Below are 14566 nucleotides of genomic sequence, written 5' to 3'. Positions count from 1 at the left end.
TATACATTGGCAATACAGGACTATTAAATTATTTAAGGAATTTTCAACGTATACTGGAATATTAATTAAAAGAAACTTTAATAAATACTTCCTTGAGTATCAATATCAACATTGCATCATAACTATGGCTTTAATTATCCAGTTACGGTGATTATAAGTTTATCCAGGTACAAAATTTCATCAGAATACTGATGCTTGCATGTGTAAAAACAGACGAAGTATTGTTCAATAAAAAAAATAAAAATTTATCTGCTATACAAAACATGTTTCCAAAATAAAGTTCTTTATTAAAAGTTTTTCAAACAATTCTAACAAGAATCTTTGTTTTATATGACCTACAATATTTGATATTGATGTGTTATTCCTGTAGCAACAAAACAACATATACTTCTAAAAAAAAGAGCTTCCATAGAGTGGAGATGGTGCTTAGTTTTTTGCTGCTGCTGGGAAACAGTATTCTTTGTTTTCATATAGATGAAGTCCTTCAGTCGAAAAGACCTGAGTCGATTCCCGACTATAACGTGAGGAACCTTTATCTGGTCTCTTTCAACCAAAGGTGAGTTAGCAGGTCTTATATAGAGATAAAGGGCTTTTCATCCCTCAGAACAGGCAAACTGGCCCAGTGAACACACATGGATCTACAGTCATAAAAATATATATATATATTTAATTACTAAATATATGAAGAGCCAAAGGCTTCAATTATATTTAATCTATTATTTAATAGATCAAATATTTAATATATATTTAATCCCTCATCAGGAGGTTTACCCCCCCCCCCAAAAAAAAAAGAGACGGGGGAAGAAAGCCCATACAAAATAAAAAAATAAATACTTCAAAATTTATTAAAATATAAATTAGAAGTCAGGGAATACTAACACTCTTCAAAACTGAAGACTATCTGTTACCAAAGAAAAGCATAATCTCTCTAAATATTCAAAGAATGGAATTACTTTATATTGCAGACAACTTATACATGCCAGAAGTCATATTTCAATATATGAGGAACAAAATGGTGTATCAATATATTACAATACTTTAGAGTGGAGATGGTGCTTAGTTTTTTGCTGCTGCTGGGAAACAGTATTCTTTGTTTTCATCATTATTTTAAACAAATTTGCATATGAAATATCTTTGTGATCAAACTACAAGATGTGAAGTCAAACTGTCCTTGTATCACATAATGCATACTATCCCTTATCACGTGTGTATAATCCTGTGTATTATTATTATTCGTGACACCTCCAAGGAGTCCAAAGACTCATCGCGGGAGGACACCTACAACTGTCTCAACCACTACACCGAACCTCTACTACGAATCATCTCCATCTACCGCCCACTACCAACCACAACTAGTATTTTTTGTCTGTAAATTGCGTGTGTTCTGAAGGGCCGATTTGTCTGTATGCGGGATGAAAAACCCTGCTACCTCCGTATGAGATTGGCTAACTCACCTTCGATTGAAATCGTCCAGACAAAGTGAGTCACTACTCAGAGTAGTACTGAGTACAATACTGAGCCAAACCTCAGCTGTAGCAACTAGTGGCCAGCAGGAGCTTACTATCTCTTAGTGTGATCTTTGTCATCAGCAAGAGCTAACTGAAGGTTAGAGATCATATTTCCATATCCAAGTACCAATATCATGTATTGCTGGATTAGAGCTTTGTACAAAACACTTAAAAGTATGAATATATGTTAACTCATCATATAAATGACACCAAACTTCTGATAAGCTTTTTTCTTTCAGCTACCCAGGTTACCAAAATTCACATTAACATGAAAATAATTTGGTGTCATTTGACTGGCATTACATCTAAGAATAATTAAATTTTTAAAAGTAGAAAAGAATGAGGGCTCTGGACACAATGTGACTGGCAACTTGAAGGTATTCAAAATCTCATAAAAAAATAACTTCCACTAAGCTAAAAAAAAAAAACTGCTTTCGATAATAAGATCCGAAAATTTTCTCTCACATCAGGTCTAGAGCTGTAACTGGTGAATATTTTAAACTGTAATAGAGGTAAATCCAGTAGGAATAAGGTTGTTAAATGCCTAATTTACATGGAAAACAAATACACATAACATAGATGAAGAGAGTAATTTAAGGCACATTTAATAAAATAAGTGCAGAGAATCGGTAGGCGTGGAATTGTGAAAAATGCAGTGTGTGACTAATTACTTATCAGGAATACTTGATTTGTCCAATATGTAATAAGTTGCAAGAGCACGTTTACATTTTTGACTACTAGCGAAATGAATAAGACTTACTGATCAAAACACAAATGCAGAAACCAAACACTAATCTGACCTTCAAGCACTAGAAATAGTAAATACGTTTAAATTAAAAACTAATTTACAATCTCTAGTACAGAGCAAACTATCTAATAAGAAATACAGTCAGTATAGTAAGGAGGTGGCTGCGCTCAGACTTGTTTAACTTCTTGTGTGAGCCATTAGTAGCAGAGACTCTACCAATCAACCAACCTCTGCTGGTGGGCATCACAGAATACAGTTTCTAAATAAGTAAAGAGATGATAAATTCACATAATTGTTCTTATTGTCTTTCACAAGGTAGGTCAGCACATACTTTGGTTTACTGAAAAGACGACCCATGCATGCACCTTTCAAAAAACTCACTAGAAGGATTTCTTTTCCATGAATTCAGGCACTGAATAAATTTTATTCAGTGCCTGAATTCAATTATACCCAATAATAATTTTTAAGACTTTGAAAATTATTATTAGAAACCTCCAGGGACTCATCAAGGAAGGCCACATGCTCATTGATAGATGAAAAATTTCATTTCAGTATCCTATATAGATTTTCATAAGGTTATAAAGTCTCTATAATATCACCCTTCTTTTTCCCCGTTTGATATCAATCTCTCCTCCACCTCAAAAACCAAGAGAAAAGGTGTGCATATAAGAGTACAAGTACGATTATATCAAGGCTTTAATAAAGAGGAATAATGACTTATCCGTACAAGTTAACCCCCCTAACCAGGGAGAATCTTTGCTGAGATTTACTAATATCGAACTGGTCTGCATTTTCACTCAATAATTCCAGCCTATTAAAAGTTCAAGCGCTATATGTCAGTCACATACCTAATTACCTTTGCCTATTATTTCTATCGTCAGCAAATAGCTTTGTCTCCAATAACATTAATACAAACTGAACAACAATGAAGCAAAAACCAATTCCTAGAGTATACAACTGGTCATCATAATTCTTGCTGATTTGCATACACCACTTTTTGATACCTGTCAGTCAGCCAGCCATTCTCATATCCAGACTTTATAATCCAATTCCAGAGCTGCCATGGTATATCCATTCCTCTTGTCTAACTCAACCATGGGTAACATTATTATAAATGTGAGCAAGTTACTCAAACATGACCCTACCTTAGTAAAGGTAAGGCCATATTTGAGTAACTGGCTGCCATGATATCATTCAGAGATTACAGTGCAAGTGTTACTGATGGACTTAAAAAAATGGAATGGACAGAAAACAAAAAGGGAGAGTTGTGAATGATTCCTTTAAGAAATAAATACTTGCTTTTGTGGATTCCTCATTATTCAAGTTCTTATTAAGAAGTTAATGTATCTTCACTGTTGTAATTTTAGAGAGAAAGGTATTCTGTTTGTGGAACTTAATAGTCTTATTTCGTTTCACTGCTGGATAATTGAAATGTATGAGATAAGCTATTCATGTTTTTTTTTTTGGTACTTGTTTTAAATAGAAATTGAAGTTATCAATTTCTTGTGTGATTGCATGTAAGGAAACTTGCTATATTATTTCCCTTGAGGATTGATTAGGAACTTCTGTTTTGCCTTTCCAAAACAAGTTTTGCCAAGTTCTCTGTTAGTATTACTAACAGAGAACTTAGGTTCATTGAGTCTCTGACTAAAATATGCTAATTTCTGCCTTAGTATATTTTGTATTTAATGCCAGAAGGACCAATGTTTTAAGGTCACGAATGTGTGTGGGTGAGTAAAAGTGTTAATATAATTTTATTTCATGTTTATACATGCACGTGTGCACACACAGTGTGTACTTTGTTAATAAATAAAATACATATGAAAAATTTGTTTTTACACATGGAGCATAGTGAAACACTAAATAAAATGGAATAAAAATTTACATCAAAGAATTAAACTTTCTCCTATGGTGAACTTAAACACACCCCTTTTTACCGTCGACCAAATTCTGAAGATAACTTACAGAAAGCTATTTTAGATCTAAATGAGATAGCCAAAGATTATGATATGATAATATCAACAGAAAAATCAAAAATTAAAGGACAAGATCCAGCAAGAACTAAAATAGTAATAGATAACAAGATCTTAGAACAGGTGAATTCATTTAACTACCTCGGATGTATGATCACATATAAACGTAAAAATTGCAATATATTTAAAAATAACAGGTGTAATTAACTCTATATTTAAACCAAACCTAGTTCAAAAACAAACCAGACTATGGAAGCAAAATCTGGACAATAAAACAAAAAGACAAAGATTAATAACAGCAGAAATGAAGTTTATGAGAAAAACTGCAAAGTATACCCTATTTGATCACAAAAGAAATGAAGAAATTATGAAAGAATTAAACCAAGAACCAGTAACAGAAAAAATTAAAAAAATATAAAGATAAATGGAACACGTTCAAAGATGAAAAACAGAAAGATTACCAAAACAAGCCATTAGGAAAAAGAAAACCAGGATGTCCTCAAACGATGACTTTTCTAAGGCTGGAACAGGCTATGCTAGGCCTAAATCCTTGATACGCATGATGATCTTCTACGATGTTAATTTTCCCATTTTCTAAATCAGTATTTCCCAAAGGGTGGTAAACATCCACCATGGGGGGGGGGGTACAAAAGGTCTTCAGAGGGTACAAGGCACTTCTTTAAAATTTTGATTACTTGTTTTTTATCATTTAACTTTTATATTTTTGCCTCCGTATTGTCATAGTCAAGTGCAAGTCTATTCTATAATTAATTTTACAATAAATAATAAAAATAACTAAAAACAGGGGGTGCTTAAGGATCAAAGTTATATAACTCCGCACAGCTTTAAAGGAATGCAGAGAACCAATCAGGGCTGCAATCTGTCACCAGACCTGTTCAATCTTACACTGGAAGAAGCAATCGGTAAGGCCATAAACAATGAAGACTCCGGAATCTAAATATATGGGAAAAATGTGACAAATTTAAAATTTGCAGACGACATTACATTACTTGCAAGCACAGAAGAAAATCTACAGTGAATTTCTGATAAAATAAAGGAGGAATGTATAAAATGTGGATTAAACATAAATTATGCAAATAGGAAAAAGCACCACCAATCTGAAAATTGAAATTGATAGTAAGAATCTAGAGCAGGTAGAACACTTCATCTAACCTTGGAGGAGTTATTGAGTACAATGGTGAAATTCTAAAAGATATAAACAGACGAATCAGTCAAGCATCCTAAACTTTTAGAAGACTTAATAAAATATGGAAGTCAAGAGACATTAAACAAGTAACAAAAGTAAAAATCTATGAAACAATACTCCTCTCTGGAAGTGAATGCTGGAATCTCAAAAAGGCTGAAGAGAAAAAATTATTAGTTACTGAAATGGGTTGGCTAAGAAGATTACTTGGAGTATCTCTGGTGGATTGACTAAGAAATGAAGACATAAGGAAACGACAATAATAGACAAAATCCAAGAACTGCAATGGTTTGGCCATGTGACCAGAATGGGAACAGAAAGACTACCATCTAAAGCCCTGAATACAATGATAGAAGGTAAAAGATCCAAAGGACAGCCCAGAATTAGATGGATAGACAAAATAAAAGAGGACCTGAAAACCAAATCACAACAAGCAACCAAACTGGACAGAATTGTTTGGACTCTCCCAGGACAGAAGTGGAAAGAGTTCATTCGGCCTCATCATCATCCACATAGATGATGGAAGAGAGAAGAAGATACTTAGTCCTTATTTGAGTTGTACGTTAAATCTGGTGTCAGACAAGGATGTAGATTATCCCCTCTCTTATTCATTATCTATATGGATCACATTATGAAGGAGAGGTATTAAACCTGATATCAAAATTGGAGGTGTTAATGCCAGCTATTTGCTTTATGCAGATGATGTTATACTTCTAAATAAATATGCTACAAGTTTGCAAGATTTAATGACTAAATTGAATAACTGTTGTAATAGATATGGTATGAAGGTCAGCAGTAACAAGACAAACACAATGAAAATAGGCAGAAACATTCAAAATATCAATTGCATTGTGAATGGAGAACCTATAGGACAAGTAAAACATTTCAGCTATTTAGGCACAATTTTTAGTGAAGATGGTAAATTAAATATGGAAATAGACAACAGAATCAACAAAACTGGTATGGCAGGGAGTCAATTGAATAAATGTATATGAGCTAAGAGAGAAATTAGCCGTATACAAGATAGTGTTCAAACCAATTTTAACGTACAGATCTGAGAGTTGGATCAGAAGTTAAACACTTGACCAAAGACTAGAGATCACAGATATAAGTCCTGAGAAAGATTAGGGGCATCATTGCAATATCACATTAACAATGAGGATATTAGGAAAGAACTTGACATTGTCAGCATCCCGGAATGTGTTAGCAGAGCTAATCTCAGGTGGTATTGTCACTTAAACAGAATCAGAGAGGAAAGATTAGCAAAACAAGTGTTCTTTGCCAGGTTGGCAGGAAAAAGACTGAGAGGAAGACCAAGATACAGGTGGATGGATACAATAAAAAGTGCCTTGAAGATAGAAATATAAGATGTGATAGTCTTGACTGATTTGGAGGAAAATGATAGACAGGAAGTTAGTAATGATGTAATTTATCATGTAGTACTATCATATCCTGTACACCCCCCCCCCTTGAGGGTATATACACTCGTGAGTAGTTGAATTAGAGATACCTGCCTAGTAGCAGGTAGCACCACCCCCCCTTTCGCTTTGATGACGGCAATGATGCGGTGTGGCATGGACTCCACAAGGCACTGGAAGCGTTGGGGAGTCAAACTGATCCATGACCGCTGCACAGCCTCCCACAATGCACGGAGATTGGTCGGAGCAGGGTCCAGGGTGCATATATCTCGACAGCATCCCAGATGTGTTCAATAGGATTGAGGTCAGGGGACCTTGGGGGGGGGGGGCAGCCAAGCATGCTCATTTCCGTGGAGTGGTCATCCACCCACTCGGCCACAATTCGAGAGCAGTGGACTGGTGCATTGCTGTAGGTACAGGTCTCCTGCAGGGTGCTGTAGGCACAGAAATGGGTGCACATGATCTGACAGCAGGTCCCTGGTGAACGATAGAGGGATGATGGTAGATAGTACCAGGGGACCCATTTCATCCCATATAAACAGTCCCCATACGAGGATACCACAACCACCGGCCTGAACTGTACTCTGCTGGCACGAGGGATCCATCGCTTCAGGTGCTTAGTGACACACTCGTACCCCGCCATCGCCATGCACCTCGACTCATCAGTCCAGGTGACCTTTTTCCATGCGTCTAGGGTCCAATGGCGGCCTGCACCCATGCTAATCATTGTGCCTTCTGACGTTTGGTGAGCAGAGGTACCCTAGTCAGGAGGTGGGTTCTGTACCCCATAGTGAGGAGATGGTTCTGGATGGTGTGGCTGCTCACAGGTTGTTGTTGTCCAGAATTGAATCGACGAGAGTGATCTGCGGCACGTCTATCCACTGTTACCATCCGAGCTAGCCGATGGCGTCCCCTGACATCGACACGTTGTACACCACAGCAGTTTTCCCTGGCAGTTTTACCCGATTCCATGTACTCACGGTACGCTCTTGACACAGTGGTCCGTGAAAAGTCCACTGCACCATACTTCTGGCTCCGATCGAATTCACTGAGATCTCGAGTCTTCCCAATTCTGTGCTCGACTATTACTCAGATGGTTAGCATAAGGTCTGACGACATCCCCATCACGTGCAACGTGGCACTATTCCATTCGCCATAGCACCATTTTGCCAACACGGCAGGTATCTAATTCAACTGCTCATGAGCGTATATCAGGAATTTGATGATGATAACTAACAAATGTAAGACAATATTTAAGCAGAATGTATTGACTGACATTCGTTAGGGCAATGTCATGTTGATGACAGGATTATGTAACAACTTTATGCAATAAAAGTTTAAACTAAAATAGTTTGAACAACATAGTCAGAATCATTCATATCTTAAATTTTAATGGACTTTAGTGATTGATTCAGCACCCATGTGGGTTTTGTTTCTACTTGGTATTGTGTGCTTGTGGGAGAGGGAATCTTCTTGGTATGGAGATTCCATCTGTGGCTTAAAAAAAAAGCTTCATCTCACTCAACTTTTAAAATTAAAATTTATTTTTTAAAATTGCTTCTTACATATAAACCTCTCCCAGACTGCATTTACCTGAGAAACTAGTGTTATTAAAATTTTAAAAAGAGTATGTAGGTACTGACAGTTTGGAAAACACTGTTCTAAATAATAAAATAAAGAGTTTAGCAGTGTTTCCCAAACTGTCAGTACCTACATGCTCCTTTTAAAATTTTAATAACACTAGTTTCTCAGGCAGGATTATGTAACATAACTATTTACGACCTGTAGATATTTTGATTATTTTGTAATTTATTATTCAGAAGACATTTTAATTAATTTTTAAGGAGTTTTTTTGCAAAATCTACTATGTATGAGGAGAGTGTTAAAAAGGAATGAATTTCATAAATTAAGAGAAATTCTGGTAAATTCATTTGGTGGTGATACACTGCTTGGAAAGAAGTCAATGGATACCCCCATAGGGAAGGAGCATCATGCCTTAAAATCAGTCACAAGTTTGTAGCCGGTATAAATTGGAGGAATATAATGTTCCCAGGTCAGTGCAACTAGGTCCAAGCAAAATGGCTGTGAGAAGGGAACTGATGGAGTTTGGAATAGGGATTGTGATAGGATGCCATGTTGCAGGCCTAATCTGTTCAGCAAATTGTTGACAAATTGGGCCATCCCAGGTAAGCAATCAGTGAACTGAACTCACTCATTCATTGAACGTGACTGTACAGTGCTATGGAGGATAATATGTAAAAAAAGCCTTTCGTTGGCTGACATGTTGAAATGCAGAGTTCTGGACATCGACTGGAGCATGAATCTGCAGAAACATTCAGATCTGAGGCTCACAATTCCATGATAGGTCTGAAATATGCAATACCCACATTACCCAAACCAACATGCAATTTTGTCTTTAGTGGTGCAAAGAGTATGTATAGTGGGATGTGGAATCACACTACACCCTCTATACTGAGCATAATGGACAGGGGAGAGTGTGGAGTGCATCACACCAACTATGAAATTCGGTGGTGGCGGTGTGATGGTATATCCTAGTTTGGTCTCAGACAGAGTATTCTGGACAATGTAATACTTCCTACGGAACTGACCACTGTCTCTCTCTCTCCGCAAGATAATGCACCATGTCTGGCTTATGGCTGCTGCTGTAACTGTGTGGTTTGTAGACATGAATGTCACCACACTTGACTGGCCTCCATAGAGCACTGATCTCAACCCTACTGATTATCTGTGAAGTGAACTGGAGAGTCGGGTGAGGTCAAGGGATGTCCATCCCACAACAATCCAGGCCCTCATTACATGTCTACAAGGAAGAATAGTCCAAAATTCCTATTGATTGCTATCATATGCTTGTGGAAAGTATGCCCTGTAGGATTGATGCAGTCATCGAACGAAAGGAGCTCCTATATCTTATTAAGGCAGAAATGGTTGTTTGTTCCTTACACTATGGCGTCTGTTGACTTCTTTCCAAGTAGGGTTTGTCGGTTTTTAAAAACCAGTTTTAGATTCTAGAATTAATATGTAAAAATTAATTAATTATTTAATTAAAAACATCAACATTTTGATTTGAAATTGCCTCAGGCACAAGCATATTTCAGTAAAACTAATCTTCTTGAGTCAGGCGAATGTTTGAATCTAGAATCTAAAAACCCAGTTTTAGATTCTAGAATTAATATGTAAAAATTAATTAATTATTTAATTAAAAATGTCAACATTTTGATTTGAAATTGCCTCAGGCACAAGCATATTGTAGTAAAACTAATCTTCTTGAGTCAGGCGAATGTTTGACATGCAAATCCACAAACACATTCTATTATGCTATTCTATGCGGCAGCTGTGGAATCGGAAGATGACGTAGAGTGTGAAGATGACTATGGCAAGTATTTTTTAAATTCTCTTGATCTAGATAATGACTGTGGATTCCCTATGTTGTCTGACAATTACAAAATAATCTGAAAAAGTTTTTAGAAAATCTCCAATAAGAGATAGCATCCTTCAAAATTATGTAAAACAAGAAAAAGGAAAGGAATTAAGTCTGATTCTTGACTGGTAAACGAGATGGAATAGTTTAAAGGCCATGAGTGAAAGATTTATAACATTAAAAGAATGTGTTGTTTTAGCTTTGAATGATAAAGGCCATGAGTGAAAGATTTATAACATTAAAAGAATGTGTTGTTTTAGCTTTGAATGATATTGGTGCTTCTCATATGTGGAATGAAGCTCAATATCCTAAAATCATGGAACTTCTTAAAGTGTTGGAACCAGTATGTCTAGCAGCCGAGGCCTTAGGGCGGTGAGATGCCAATTTATTAACAAGTGAAGGAATATTTGAATTTCTGTTAAATGGACTAAAAAAATTTAACGACTGAAATTAGTTACAAATTATTCAATGCTTTAGAAGTATGAATTCAAGAAAGAAGACAAGTTAAATTGGTAACCCTTTTGCTATATTTGCAAAATCCACAAAACATTTCAATAAAGAAATCTAGTGCATTTCCACTAGTTTCAAAACTCGATATTATTAAGTTATCTGGAAAAATATTATCTAGAATATATCCAAATTCTTGTATGGAAACAGATTCCGATGATGAATGTATCGGAGATGGAAAATCTATTAATCAGGGGCTCTAAAAGAAGCCATGGAAAAATCAATTCATATGTTTCTTGAGGAACCTGAAGAAATAATATCAAATTCAAAGACACTGAAAGCTGAAGTTTCAGTATTTGAGGCAACCAATAAAATATAACAAAGAATTTAGATTTATTATTTGATACCCTGAAAACGATAAAACCAAGTTCAGTAGCCAGTGAAAGAGTATTTTCTATTTCAGGCAGATTTATATCTAGAATAAGAACAAGATTAAGTAATCGTTCAGTGGACATTTTATGTTTTTTGAAATCATATTTCCTGAAACTTAAATCAGTACAAATTAATAAATGAAATAAAAATTTATATTTTATACTGATTTAAGTTTTTTTTTTCGTTTGGTCTTGCATGGAGTATATTTTATTTTATATTTTTTTAGTTCCATAAATATTAAATAAACTGAAAATTTTTTAAATTTTAAAATTTTTTTACTGTTTGATTTGTGTATATATATATATATATAATTTTTTTTTTTTGTAAAAATTCGAAAACCGGTTTAACCGTTTTTTTTTTTTTTTTTTTTTGGAAATAGTAGAATTCGAAAACTGGTTTTTGTATAAACCCTTTTGTATAAAATCTATTACCAAGTTAGTCTATATAGATGATAATTTTATTACCCAGAAGGACAGTATTTCAGACTCTAGCAATTTCCCCCCCTCTCTCTCAAACTTGTGACATCAAATAATAAAATTTACCATGGATTTGGAAAATAACAATGGATTATCTTTTTTTGGATATCTTGATTAACACACACACACACACACACACAAAAAAAAAAAACAGAACTCAGACAATCTAGAGATCTGATGACCTTTTTCTTAACCACTAGTATTAATAATTAAAGACTTATTTTGTAAGCTAGCAAAGTAAATAATAGTTTAATATCCAACGTTTCACTGACTAATATCTGTCAGCATTTTCAAAGGAATACACTGGTAGGCGATAGAAAGTAACAAAAACTAGGAAACTAACCGACAATTCTAAAAATTATATAAAGTTATCACTGAACGTGAAACAGTGATATGATACGCGTGTCACAAGTACAACATTTTATTTGTTGAGATATTTAATGTAATTTTCATGCAAGTTTGGTTAAATGATCTGATTAGAGTTTTCCATATATCTGGTAAGATTACACCTTGATTCTTATTTAAGTTACCTGTTGAACGGGTGACTGTAGCAGCTTCTTTGAAAGTTCTGGAATGGTAGTTCTCTTCTATGTAGGGCATATGACTCATATTAAAAACGTCCGTATCTCTGATGATAATATTCTGGCTAGCCTGGATGTCACAGCTCTGTTCACAAATATCCCAGTTTCAGAAGTCATCGACATCTTAGAAAACTTGTTCCCACCAAACATCACCAAGTTGTTCAAGCATTGCTTAACTTCGAATTACTTTACATGGCAAAAAACCTACTACAAACAACTGACTGGTTTAGCCATGGGCAATCCTCTCTCTTCTTCTTGTGCCGACCTATTCTTAGAAAATTTGGGAACTCATATCTTATCCCAAATTACCCCTAAACCAACCACATGGTTTAGGTATGTTGACAACATCTTCATCATTTGGAATCACAAAAAAGGAAGATCTAATAGATTATCTAAACAAAATTAATTGCTTCCACAACACAACCAAGTTCACATTGGAATTTGAAAAAGATAATAAACTTCCATTCTTGGACGTCCCTATTAAGAAACAAACTGAGTAGCATCAAGCTGTCAGTATATAGAAAACCTACTAACACCGGACGCTACCTCTATTTCGAACTCGTCACTACATATCGAAGAAACTCAGCATCATCCATATGCTCAAAAAAAGAGCTATTCAACGTACCACAGACCCTGGCGACTTACAAGAAAAATTAATGAAAATATCCAGAGATCTATCTCTAAATGGCTTACCCTACAAGAATCATCAACAAGATTCTCTTTAGTGACACAGCAAAGAAACGAGATGCAACCCAATACATCAGCTCTATAACAATTCCATTTGTTAGTACCATATCCAAAAAATTAGCTCTTCTTCTAAAACCTTATAATATCAGAGTAACCTTCAAACCCATTGAGACCATACAAAAAACTTTATAAGATCACTGAAAGATAACCATCCTGTCTACAAATACTCTGGAGTTTATAGCATACCCTGTTTATGTGGTATCAATTACATCGGACAGACATCAAGAAGTTTTGAAACAAGAAAGAAGGAACACATAGGCTATGTTAGGAATAATAGACATGATATATCAGGCCTTTCTTCCCACTTTGTCTCTACCAACCATAATATTGAATGGGATATGAGTCATATGCCCTACATAGAAGAGAACTACCATTCCAGAACTTTCAAAGAAAGCTGCTACAGTCGCCCGTTCAACAGGTAACTTAAATAAGAATCAAGGCCTAATCTTACCAGATATATGGAAAACTAATCAGATCATTTAACCAAAAAAGAAATGAACTTTCACGAAAATTACATTAAATATCTCAACAAATGAAATGTTGTACTTGTGACACGCATATCATATCACTGTTTCACGTTCAGTGATAACTTTATATAATTTTTAGAATTGTCGGTTAGTTTCCTAGTTTTTGTTACTTTCTATCGCCTACCAGTGTATTCCTTTGAAAATGCTGACAGATATTAGTGAAACGTTGAATATTAAACTATTATTTACTTGGCTAGCTTACAAAATAAGTCTTTAATTATTATCTTGAGATCTATTGTAAACCCACTCAACAGGATGCTTCATGCTAAATTCTTACACCACCTTGCTCAAAAATTTGGAATCATCAATACTGTTAAAAAGGAAATGGTTAACATCTCATGAGAGAAGTATAAAAGGAACAAAGAACTTGTTCCCCATATATCCTCAAAGGCTATTCTAGAAACTCAATTCATAAACTCCTATACACAAACAGACCTCCACACTCAAATGCTGATGTGAAATATAACATTGGCAGACTATAATTGGAGTGTTTTCAGGTCTCAGAAAGGTAAGTTTCCTTCTAGATGTACCCAGGAGTTTATAAAATATTTTTCTTGACTGCCTTACACCACTCAGATTAAGAGAAATTTTTGAAAGAAAAAAAAAAAGTATTAACGTTTCTCAGGTGGAATGATAAATCAGGCCACATCTTGTAACTTGCTTCTACTCATAGCAACATGAAGTGGAATGCAGCCACAAGGTGCCAAGAAAATTTCTTACTGTAACAATTAGACAATTGACTGAAGCAATTCATTCATATGGTTTCCTCATAAGGCACCAAGATTTAATTTTGCACGATGTATAGTCAGATCTCTAAATACTATAAGCTTTAATAATGCCGACAGTCAATGAGAGAGAGCAGGTGACAAATGTTGTTTGCAACATATTTATTCTTTTTTTTTTTAAATGTTTAAGAAGTTTAATTTTAAACCGTATTCTCTGCATTTTGTAATTCGTACTTATAACCTGAAGAAAATATCAAAACTTGTCAGTCATCATTACAGCAGTTTAATTCTTGGGTTCTCTTTTGTCTCCAGTAAAAATGCTTCTATAGCATGTAAGCTTT

General features: G+C 35.0%; 1 protein-coding gene across 2 annotated transcripts in view; it reads right to left on the bottom strand.

Annotated features, from left to right (window-relative positions):
• The window catches only part of thoc5 (THO complex subunit 5), a 514059-nt gene that overhangs the window by 266 nt on the left and 499227 nt on the right, over positions 1 to 14566 (bottom strand). The window lies entirely within an intron of this gene.

The sequence above is a fragment of the Typopeltis vanoorti genome, chromosome 4, assembly GCF_054136105.1.
Source record: "Typopeltis vanoorti isolate ZY-2024b chromosome 4, IOZ_Tvanoo_1.0, whole genome shotgun sequence".
NCBI classification, from domain to species: domain Eukaryota; kingdom Metazoa; phylum Arthropoda; class Arachnida; order Uropygi; family Thelyphonidae; genus Typopeltis; species Typopeltis vanoorti.
Note: the sequence above shows the minus strand (reverse complement) of the source record. Positions and strands in the feature narration are given on the sequence as shown.